Source organism: Cavia porcellus, unplaced genomic scaffold (assembly GCF_034190915.1).
Source record: "Cavia porcellus strain 051 isolate PalLab524CR breed Dunkin Hartley unplaced genomic scaffold, mCavPor4.1 scaffold_7, whole genome shotgun sequence".
NCBI classification, from domain to species: domain Eukaryota; kingdom Metazoa; phylum Chordata; class Mammalia; order Rodentia; family Caviidae; genus Cavia; species Cavia porcellus.
This window is the reverse complement of record NW_026947490.1, coordinates 47,114,219-47,126,364: the sequence shown is the minus strand read 5'-3', so window position 1 is coordinate 47,126,364 and position 12,146 is coordinate 47,114,219. Positions and strand designations below refer to the sequence as shown.

Sequence of the window (12,146 nt, the reverse complement as noted above, 5' to 3'; positions counted from 1 at the left end):
TTTTGTCTTAGCAGGAAGAGAAAGGTAACTAAGACCTATACCAATTATTGAACCTTTACCTCTGGGCTCAGAGTTAATGAGTTTCCTTTTGTATACAGGATAGTTATGATGTGTTGATATAATTATGAGCATGACTGAATCTGGAGACTTGTTTAAAGAAATGTGTCTGGTTGCCACATGGACAAGGGGTGGATTGTAATGGTTGATTGCATCAACTTGAGAAGTTTAGAAGCTTAACTAAATTGGTTCAGTAAATACTACACCTTGGAATCCAAAAGATCAACTCTGGGGCAGCTTGCCCCCTAGATGGTATAATGAGTAAATAAGGAAGGACAGACTTGCTTCCATTGTTTGGAAGAGATCCAGTCTTCATCTTCAGTTTGGAAATCATCTTTTGGCTTCTAGTACACATCCTTGGATTCTGTTTCATTTGCTTCAGCCTCCAGTGTAGACTCTTCAGCCTTCCCTCACAGATGCCTCTTGATGTAGACTTGCAGGGGACACTTAGTGAACTCCAGACCTTGGATGGAAACCTTTGTTTCCAGTGTGTAGACATCTTCTGTACTCTTCCTCATCCAACCTTGTGGCTGACCACTGGAAGTCAATCTTGTAACATTTTATTCATTTTTATATCTTGTTATATATGTTTTCCTAGTAGAACACTGAGTGATGCAATGAGAACTATTGTTATCCCATTTCAGCCAAGAATGAAGGTTGGCATGACTAAACAAGTTTCTCAAGTTTTCACAGTTAGACGTTAGAGATGAGAACTGATTCAGGCAACTAGTTTATATCAAGAATTGTGGCACACACCTGTAACTCCAAAACTCAGGAGGCTGAGACTGGAGGATTACTTCAAGTTTGATGCCAGCCTGGACTACATAGTGAGAATCTGTGGCAGAAAAATGGTGGGGTGGGGTAAGGGGAGAATGAGTAAAGCACAAGAAGGAAAAAGGAAATAATGCAGATGAGTTATACTATTAGTGTCTCTTAGGAAGTTCTGTGCTAATACCAATTAGAGAAACTTTAATGTCCATATCTTGCACTCTGAATATCTAAAGATAAAGCTATGCAATGTATTAACTATTATTTTGTTCTGAAATTTTGTGTTCCTTTTTCTTTCCAACAAATAAAAACAAAAAAGAACTAGGGAGCTTAAAATATACACAATACCAAGAAAAAGAGAGGGCCTAGGAGTGCAGGTAATGAGTGATGGTGATGAGTGCAGTAATAAAACCACTATGCCTTATTCTAATCTCTCAATATGCACAGTGAACACAACTTCCAATGAGCAGACACAAAGACTAAGAAGACAGCTTATAAAGATCTTGCTCCTACTAACAACTGAGAAACTTGTCCCTGCTGACCTCCAAAATCATTGACCACTAAGTCAAGTTAACTGGACTAATCCTTCTCTCTCCGATGCAACATCTTTTTTCTTTTCTCAAGGTTACTCTTGCTTCTCATTGCCATCTGAGTCACTATTAAAAAATGTGAAGGACTGAACTGAAAAATCCTGCAATTTGCCTCAAGGTGCTACATCGAAGCATCTCTCATTGTTTGGGTCACAGTCTTCTTATGGGTAGCAAGCTCTGTGCCTTTCATGGCAATGGAAATTCTAAATTGTTCATACTCTTCAAGCAATCAAACAGCCATCCTTTGAGAATACTGTGTGAAGGATTCAGAAGTAATAGAAGTCTTGGCACATTTTTTTTCCCCAGAGATGACCATCTAATTTGGGAAATAAGACTAAAACAAAGGAGACAGCAACTACTCAAGGTATTGTGTACTAGTTACCATTTGTAATACAGGGATGAGAGGAGTGATGTGCTGGCAAATATTGAGCATTTTCAACTCTCAGGAAAACATATTTTGATTTTTATTTGGTTTATTACTGAGATTAAACTATTTCTCCCTAACAGACTTCATTCTACCAACATGAAATTGCTGAATATGGAGCGATGTTTTATGGTTGCTGTGGGAAATTGGGATGAGGAGGCTCTAGCACAGTCCTGGCTATGGCTTTCTGCAAGGAATGGAACTGAAGAACAAGACTGTGGTAAGATCTCATGGACGTGGCAGGAAATGAGATGAATCTTTACTTTTAAGAAGCAATTGCATTGGATGCCAAAGGGATGGAAACAAGTGATTTGACCCAGATTACATGTTTTGATGTTCATAGATATAGATTAAGTTCTGGATTTTGCAAGTCCCAGTCAACACTGATGTTTCTTGCATCAGAATGAACCTATTCAAAGAAGTTTGAAGTCTAGGAGTGACAGATTTTCAGAGATATGTAAATCTTTCTTGCAGCCAATTCATAATTTATTAAAAATTAACATTGACAAAATACAATCCAGAATAGTACAAAGCAATATAATTTGATACAACATGATATGACAAAGTGCAGTGTAAATAATATAATAAAATTTACCAATTTTAAGTACACATTTTGGAGGATTTTGATAAATTTATATACCTTTATTAACAAGAATGCAATCGTTTTCCTCCACCGCAATTCTTGTTTTCTTTTCTAGTCAATTCTGTAGCAGTTTTGGCAAGCATTGATATTTTTTTCTAGTAGATTAAATTTATATTTTCCAGAGTTCCATGTAACTATGGTTAGGCTGTATTAACTCTTTTGTGTCTGTGTTTGATTCAGTGTGTTTCTAAGAGTCAGCTATGTTACTTTTTGTATTAGTAATCTGTTCTTTTTAGTGCTAAATAATCTTTCATTATATAAATACATCATAATTTGGACATTTGGTTGTTTGCAGCTTTTGGCTTTTAGGAAGACAGCTGCTAGGAACATCCATATATAAATATCTCTATGTGGACACAATATTTTCATTTCTCTTGTGTAAATACTTAGGGCAAATTACTGAGCCATAGAGAAAGTATAGATTTAACTGTCTACAAAGCTGTACCATTGTTCTCCAAATTAATTGTACCACTTTATATTACTGCCAGCAAATTTTAGGCTGCCCAGCTCCTTCACCCCATTATCAACTTGAGGTTTAGGTCTTTTGGTTTCAGCCACCGAGTGGATGTGCAGCAGAATCTCATAGTAGTTTTATATTTCACTAATGGCCAATGACTTTGAGTGTCCTTTCATATAACTGTCTATCATTTCCATCTACTCTTTCATTAAATGTTTGTTTAAATATTTTGACAGTTTAAAAATATGTCACATTATTGAGTTACAGGAATTCTTCGTATATTTCAAGTACAATTTTACACATGTATACTATGAATATTTTCTCCACTCTGTGACTTAAAATTTTGTTTTACCAACAATACCTTTTGAATAGTAGAAGCTTTGAATTTTGATAGCATGTTATGTGTGATTTGTTCTTTTATGGTTTACAGTTTTTTTAAAACTATGAACTCATTGCTTATTTCAAGCTCCTGAGAATTTGATCTTATATTTTTGCCTATAATTTATAGTCTTACCTTTATAAATTTTATGATTAATTTTGCTATTTTTAATTTTATGTGTATGTAATGAGATAAAGTTTAAAGTTTAATTTTTCCCACATGGGAATTTACTCATTCCAGCTACATTTGTTGAAAACACTTTGCCTGTGTAAAAATAACCAGTTGCCCATTCCTTGCATTGAGATCACACTATCTTTAATACTTGAATCTCCAAATGAAGTAGGGGAGAATATTAGCTTTGTACATTTAAAAAATTGTTTTGGCACTCATTATTTTCTGCACAACCATATACATTTTAGAATGGAAGTATGTTTTGCTATCCTCACTGGATGTTTGGGTACTTAAGTGAGTCATTTTGAATCTAAAAAATGTGACAAGGTTTACAGTAGATATGATTTACAGTAGATGTGATCCTAAAATGTTGAAACTGACTGCCTAGAATATTGGCAAAGTCATTGAGGATGATACAAAAGGTGAGAAATGTTCATGTTTGTTTTAAAAAATATGTGATTTATTGTGATTGCAAGACACACAAATAGAAAAATCAAAAGAGAGCTAAGTCAGAGATTTGGGGAAATAGAGTTCGAACGCAATTAACATAGGACTAAGAGAAAAAATTGAGAAGAGCATGGAAAGAAAAAGCAAAGGCCAAGTATTGACTCAAAGATAGCAGATGCCATTATAGTACAGGTGAAAGAGCAGATTTGTAGGAGAGAACTGCATGAATTCTGGGAGGTCAGAGCAATAATGCGATGTCTTGGAAAGTCAAGTCAGAGAATGTTTCCTTGAGACAGGGATCAAAAGTGTCAAATGAAGCAGAGAAAGATGAGGAAAAAAGGGGAAAAAGTCTGATAGCTTTAGCAATGGGTGTTATTGAATGACATTTGAGCACACCATTTCATGGGCACAAACACGTAATCCACTTTCAAGGACTTACGGTGGGTGTGAGTAGAAGTGTATTTCAGCAGTTCTGTAAATGAAGTAAGAATAGCAGAATGGTCCCTGTAGAGAACTCAGGATGCTTTCTACACAGTTTAGACATTTTAAACAAAGGAGGCCAGTGTACTCTGCTCATGTAGTTTTACCAGATTACTCACTAGATGTCAGTTGGGCCCCCATTAGCTGACTCTTTCCTCCTCCGTTCAACTGTACCACTTTTATTCCCCTGTCTACACTACCTCAAGTGTCATAACCCTTCTGTTGAAACTAAAACATAGAAACTAAACCCTTTGTTTTACTCAATCACAGCTCTCTTTATGACTCCACTCAGAAAGTCTACTAGAATTAGCTCAAGATATTTCACAGGCCTAATGCAAGTGGTCCATTTCAGACCATAGCACAGGTGGTTCTGCAGTTGTTCACCTTTGAGGGCATGGTGTCATGTTTGGGCTGTATTACTTATCTGAAATCAAGCTCTGACCCTCAGAATTCAACAAAACACTGTGTGAAAGCACTTTGGTGACCTCGTCACCCAATCTTGCCATGATTTTTCAGTCTGTCTCCCCTAGAATACTTTATACTGCTGTATCATTTTGTCCCCACACACTTACATTTATGATTTTACTTGACATGTACTTCATTGGTTTTCCTTCGTAAGAGGATTTAAATAGTGGATACAGTATTGATTGGAATAGAGCATGGTGTCCTGCTTTTTTTCCCTATTTCCCTTCCTGACATCACTTTGATGTCTATGAGGTAAGTATGTGATCAGAAGTCTTTTGCCCTTTAAGGAAAATAGTGTGCTCTATGGTGTTCAAAGAGGCATAAAAGAGTTCCTTTTTCATGTACAAGAACATAAGCTTGCAACTCACAGAGGAGGAATTAGGCTCACTCTCTTGGTTCAGTTATCATTTCCCCTTGTTTTGAAATCCAGTTGCTGATAAGAAACTTCCCTTTGATGACTCCTTTTATTATTTTCAGTCTCATATAGCAGAATGCAGAGAAAACGTCACAGAAGTGACAGAGTCCATCTTCTTGGGATTTTCTAGCTTTGAAAACCATCAGATAACCCTCTTTGTGGTTTTCCTAACCATATACTTTTTAACTCTGGCTGGTCACATCATCATTGTGACTATAACCTGCACTGACTTGCACCTCCAAACTTCCATGTACTTCTTTCTGAGCATGGTGGCTAGTTCAGAGGTAGTATACCCACTAGTCATTGTCCCACTAGTGTTTCTGGGTCTTATTTTTCATAACCAGCCTGTATCCCTGGAAGGCTGTGCAACCCAAATATTCTTTTTCTTTTTGTCACTTTGGCCACTAACAATTGCTTCCTGCTCACCGCTATGTGATCATCTCTAAGCACCCAAGATAAACAATCATCATGAGGGACAGGGTGCATACCAGCTTAGCATGTGGATCCCTTGGCACTGGAATGGTTATGGCAGTTCTCTATATGACATGTTTAATTTGCTTTTCTATGTCAAGGTGTTGGGCTACTTCTTCCATGACTTTTACCCAGTGATGAAACTCTCTTGTGTTGATGCAACTATTAATGAGATCATCAATTACAGTGTAAATGCACTTGTGCTTCTTGTGCCTATGGGCTTGATCTGCATCTCCTATGTCTTTATCATCTCTTAGACCCTTCAAATTGCCTCAACTGAGGGGTGGAAGGAAGCTTTTGCCACATATACTTCCCACCCTACCATGGTCCATGTCCAGGATGACTGTACCTCCATCACTTACCTTAAGCCTAAGTAACAAAGCTCAGTAGAAAAAGACCTTTTTTCTATAACCTACACTATAATCACTTTCCTGCTGAACTCTGTTGCTTATAGACTGAGGAACAGGAAGGTCAAAGATATCCTATGCAGAGCTACAGGCAGAAATGCATTTTTTATTTTAAAGAGAACCCCAAAATTTCAAAATAGATAATTAGAGGGTAACAATGATTAATACATTGCATATTGTTATCTTTAAATTAGTTACTCAGAGTACAAGACATTTGCATTTAATTGTCCAAACAATGTTAGCACAATAAACGTTCTTTTCAATGACCTAAGAGAAATTAGTAGTATAACTATCATATATATATATATCATACATACACATATACCATATATTTTATATACATATATACACATATATTATTTATTTCAGTTTCTCACACTAGGGGGATAATATGAAGAGCAAACTATTTTGATAGAATAATTGAATTATTTTTCCAGGAGACCTTTAGTCAAGTTAATGTGTCTACTCATACACAAACAGGCCACAATACACACATTTAACAAACACAACAGCTGTTGAGAATAATGTAAGAAAATTTGGTTTTGAAAACTTGTTTGGCCCCACTTTACCTGAAATCTCCAACAGTCAAATCCTTGACCTAGTCACAGAGACCCTGGAACACAAGCAGCAGAGATCTTAGGAAACTAGCTAGAGAGGTAGCAGCTTTTAGCTCCCTCTTTGTTTACAAAAGAGAAGTCTTTGATTCTCAGGGGTCAAATCACACTTCTTGTGATAGGCATTTGAGAAAGGATTTTTTTAATTCTTGTTGATTGAAAAGTGAAAACTTCACAAAATTCTCTTCTATTATGCTGCCATAATAGCTCCTTAAGTAGTATCCATTTCTATGTGTATTTCTTTCTTCCCTACAATCAAGCCAGAAATCTCTGTTGTTCCCTAGAGTCTAGATAGGGAAGAGAATATATTACTGGCTTATCTCTATACCTACTTTTTCAGCTCAATACTAGACTGTTCTATTGTTCTAAAAGACTCTTCTATTGTTCAACCTGCAGAAGCTTTTGTGATTCATAATTTTTGTGTAGTAGTTGCAGTGGCACTGAAGTTATTGTCTTAAGTATTAGATGTGTTGACTCTGGAGTATAAGTTAAATGGCATTAAATTTCATTCTAATAAACAGTGCAGACTTTATACTCCTCCAAGTACTTACTTATAATAATATAATCATGGCATATTATTTTGTATCCTCTATGGAGAAGATTGTGGTAATATTTTGTTTTGTGAATATTTCTGCCAGAGCTTATCTGTACAGAACTACAAGACATTTTCTATGAGACTCGGGTATGGCTAAAACTGTTTTCATATATGGATGGCACTGATTGTCATTCTATCCTCAAATCAGTTCATACGTTGATGAGCACCATCTAGCTGTCTGTGATTTTCTTTCCATTCTACATATCCCTATGTGGGGAGGTCAAAAACTGGAGGTTAGAGTCTTCTGCAGCTGTCCCCTTGCAGCAGGGTGTGCTGGTTGAGTAATATGTGATCTGATGTCAGTGTCTTTGATTCCGAACTCTTGATATGCATGTAGAAGACACGAATCAAGCTGAGGTTCATAGGTACCTTAAAGGTACTTCGTTGAATACAAGAGCACTTTTGAACACTGTGAAATTAATTACTAAGTTTTGAATATAAGGTTGAATGTGTTTCTCCCATTATAATCTTAAAGACTTTACTCTGATATAAATATCTCTTCTTTCAAATCAAAGCAGAAATAAGAGATACCACCCATTTCCTCTTTTACAGACAATTTGCTACCACATTTCCTTGGACTCACTTAAAGAATCATCCTTGGATCTTATACATCTTTGCCTGAAAGGGTACTGCTATTTTTTTCCCCACAAAGATGGAGAATGTTGGAAGATATGCGTGATTTTTCATTTGGGAACTTGAATTACTAGAAGGCAAACGTGGTCCTTATTGAGCATTTCCCATCTCTTTGCCCCATTCCGTAAATCCTTAAACATCATTCTTTCCCTTCACTCTAGGACATCTTAGAGGGGTGAATGCCACTCTTGTGTTGGTTGTTTACAGATTTCTAAAAGAGGCTGTTGGAGTACAAGCCGTGTAAGAGTGGGTCTGCCCGAGTGATTGCATACCCAGTAGGATGAGTCAAATAGGGTGAGTTATTTTATTGCTGCCCTCCATTATACTGTTCATAATTACCTCTATTATGGTTAATGTAGGGACTATTTTCACTATCTTTATTGTTTTCGTTATCATCACCATCCCTCCATATTTCACTCGACTTGTTCTTTTACCTTTTTTCTCCTGTACATTACAAATGCCTCTCTTCATTCTGTACACATTTTGTTCAGCTCTTTTGTTTATCAGAAAATGCCCATAATGTAATTTATTCAGCCTATGTACATTTCTCGAGCCCATGTGTCAAGAAAATAACTGGCTCTGTGGTTACAATAATGAGCAATGCAGAGGTTCCCTTTCATTGTTATTCATTATTCAAAGGGGAGGCAGACAAAATAAGAAGAAGCACAAAAGTTGCTTCATCTACATGGATAAGATTATTGTTTGAGGTCAGAGGTGGTGTTAAAAAAAAACAAAATGAAAACAAAAAAAGAAGAACCGGTCAAACCTATTTAGAAGGTCAGAAAAGAATTCATAGAAACATGGCATTTAATTAACTTTGTGCGACACTGGATCAATTGATGTGTGGGTCAAGTGAGAGAGGGTACGCAAGGGAAAGGGAAGAGCCTGAGCAGAGACACAGAAGCCTGAAAAAGGCATCCTTTTGAGGAGGGCAGCTGATTTGTCCATCTGCTTATGCCCATTACCATACTGTTAACATGGCAAAAATTTAGCACTTACCATACCTTTGGAGGAATGTGTGAACACCTTATTGAGTGTAAAGTCTTGTCTGAATATTGTAAAGTTACTATATTTTTTTATCAATATATCCTGTTATATCACATCTTTAGCCTTATAGACTACCCTCATCTAAAGCCAGCTAACAGAAAAACAAGGATAGAAATGAAAATTCTGGGAACATTATTGAAAATATTCCCTCTCACACACTGGAGAATTGCCTATAAGCATTTCTTACTTGCTCCATAAACTCAGTTGAATATTTTTCATAAATTTACAATAACTAGTTATTTAAAATGGCACTCGGAAAAATCTTTCTTTTAAAAGAAATTGAATTAACACTAAATTAATGTTTTACCCATAACCACGGACAATAGTTTTGACAAACATCAAAATAATTACTTGACAGATAGACATAAGAAAATAAGAGTCAAGACATTTCAAAATTTATCTTTTAGAAAAATGATACAAAAGACTTTTATGCATCTTAAAATTTCCATAATGTGATTTTAACCGTGCTGACTTTGTAGCTTCTTTGGAGAAAAGCAAATTTACTTGATACTTTTTACATCCCCAATTGCAGCCAGTGGTAGATTAAAAGAAAACAGCTACAGGAATCTCAACAATAAGTACAGTAAAACATTTTATTAATGGATACAAATGTTTCTCACGGAAGAAAGGAGGAGTTATAAAAATTAAGATATATATATATATATATATATATATATATATATATACACACACACACACACACACATATTAGGTGGGACAGAAAGCTTAATTTAAAAAGACATTACTTAAAGGATGAAAACTCATCAATTTTGCTATTATTGAATTATGTACATATGTGTGGGTGTACAAGCATAAGTGTGTGTGCAAGCATGTGTGTATATGCATGCATGGGTATATTTCTATGGAGGTGACATTTGGGAGTTTTAGATATAATAGCAGTGGTTGGAACCTTGAATATCCCCCATGGAGATTATTTTACTGACGAGTTTATAGCTGAATGTGCTGTTAGGAAATGGGACTTAATCAGAAGTAGGTCACTAGGGGAATGATCTAGAAGAGTGTATTCTTGTCCTTGGTTCCTTCCTTGTCTCTCTGCTCCCTGGCTGCCATGAGATGAGCAGCTGTCCTTCTAGGCCCATCCACCATATTTTTTTTGGCCATATTTTTTAGGCCTTAATTTTTTTGAACCGGAGGATTATGGACTGAGGCCATGAGCTAGAATAAATTTCTCCTCCTTCATATTGTGGGTGCCTGTCTCAGGGACTGAAAAGTGACTCAGACAACAGGGACTGTGGTAATACATACTTTATTTGCATTATCTCATTTAATTACTATCCCTAACATTTCAATTCACAAAGGCTTTTACCACTCATGACCTTTTTGGTTTTATAGGACTCATATACAGCAAGTTCCTGGCTTTCAAATAAACTCACTACAGCTGAGTAGTTTAAATGACTTTTCCAAAGTTACTTAAGTCACTGGGGGTGGCTATTAAACAGAGAACTGAAACTCAATTAAGAATCTATTCATCCTAAAGCCCATTTTTTATTTTATTCATTTGTCTAAAACCACACATTTTATTAATTCTTATAGGAAATAAACTGAGGAATGAGTAAGCTTTATTTCAAGTATTATTATAGGCTCTTTCTGAAATTTCATAGTTCCTTCTTGCCTTTATAAGAAAGTATTGATGATCATGAACATATTCTTTAAATGTTTATAATAGCACTTAATACATACAGTTGGAAATGAGTTTACATTAGGATTTTTGCTCCTTAATTAATACCCATACTCCAGTATTTTATGAATTTAGTGTTAACATTGTATGATTTCTGAATCTTTTAGCTATTTAGCTTGCTATTTCAAAAAACAATATGCATGTCGGTTCTAAGTGTCAGATGCTTAAATGCTTAGGCCCTAAGAATGGAGAGATAAATAATACTTTACTTTTTTTATTTAAAAAAAATAAAACAAAGCAAAACACAACAAAGCAAATCAGAACGAGACAATGCAAACAACAGAAGACTTCAAAATATGACTACAGGATTATCAATAGTGGCTACCATAATGTCTCTTGTTTTCTTGAAAATAATTGACCATACCTTCACACACAATAATATCAAACATAACAAAAGAATGAAAGCATTACAGGACTTCAAAACCACATAACAGGAAATAAATAATGGTTGCTGTAATATCTCATTTTCTTCAAAAAAGTTGTCCATACTGTCACACATGTTAAAGTCAAATAAAACACAACAGAATGGAACCAATCAAAACAAAAGAAAAAAGCATGAATGGACTTCAAAGCAAGATGATAGGAAATCAGCAACGGCTACTATAATGTCTCATTTTCTTCAAAATAGCTGTTCATAGCATCACACATAATAAAATCAAACAAAACAAAACAACAAAACCAATTAAACAAATGAATGAAAGCATTGTAAGACTTCAGAACAAGATAATAGGAAACCAATCATGTTTACCATAATATATCCCATTATGTTCAAAATAGCTGCCCTTACCATCTGACAAAATAAAATCTAACTAAACAAAACAGAACAAAACCAAACCTAACAAAATTCTGAAAACAATACAAGAATTCAAGACAAGACAATAAGAAATTAACAGTAATTACTACCTTTCCTTCCCAGGTGTTTCTTCCCCCATCACTTTTACAATAAATATTTTGCTTTTTGGATCCCATTAACTCCTTCTGTTTTTTTATGCTAGGATTCACTTGTATGAATTCAAACTGTTTCGCCCATGAACATGATCTCCATGTCATCCTGCAGCCATTGAATTGTTATTTTCTGATTCCATGTTATTTTTAAGCGATCTTTCCTTTCACAATTGCTAGCTGCAATCTTATCTTCAAGGTTTGAAAGTCTATCTTCAGTCCCTTTCAAACAGTTTTGCCAGCTTTTGATTGACTTTCTAATTTCTTGGATATGTCTTTAAATGTTTCGTGCATTGTAATTCCTTTCTATATTTTTTCATTCAAAGTTTCTGTTATTTTCCTATGCTCCTCTTTTTAAATCTATGTCTTCTTTAGATATGCTCAGAAATGATTTCATTATATTTGCAATTTTTTCCTTTATCTGAAACATTATTTCTGATTT

The 12,146-nt window shown here is 35.2% G+C and overlaps 1 pseudogene; it reads left to right on the top strand.

Annotated features, from left to right (window-relative positions):
• The first annotated feature begins 1,938 nt into the window (after window positions 1-1,938).
• Window positions 1,939-6,291, top strand: LOC100720133 (olfactory receptor 10J5-like; annotated as a pseudogene).
• Window positions 6,292-12,146: the final 5,855 nt, after the last annotated feature.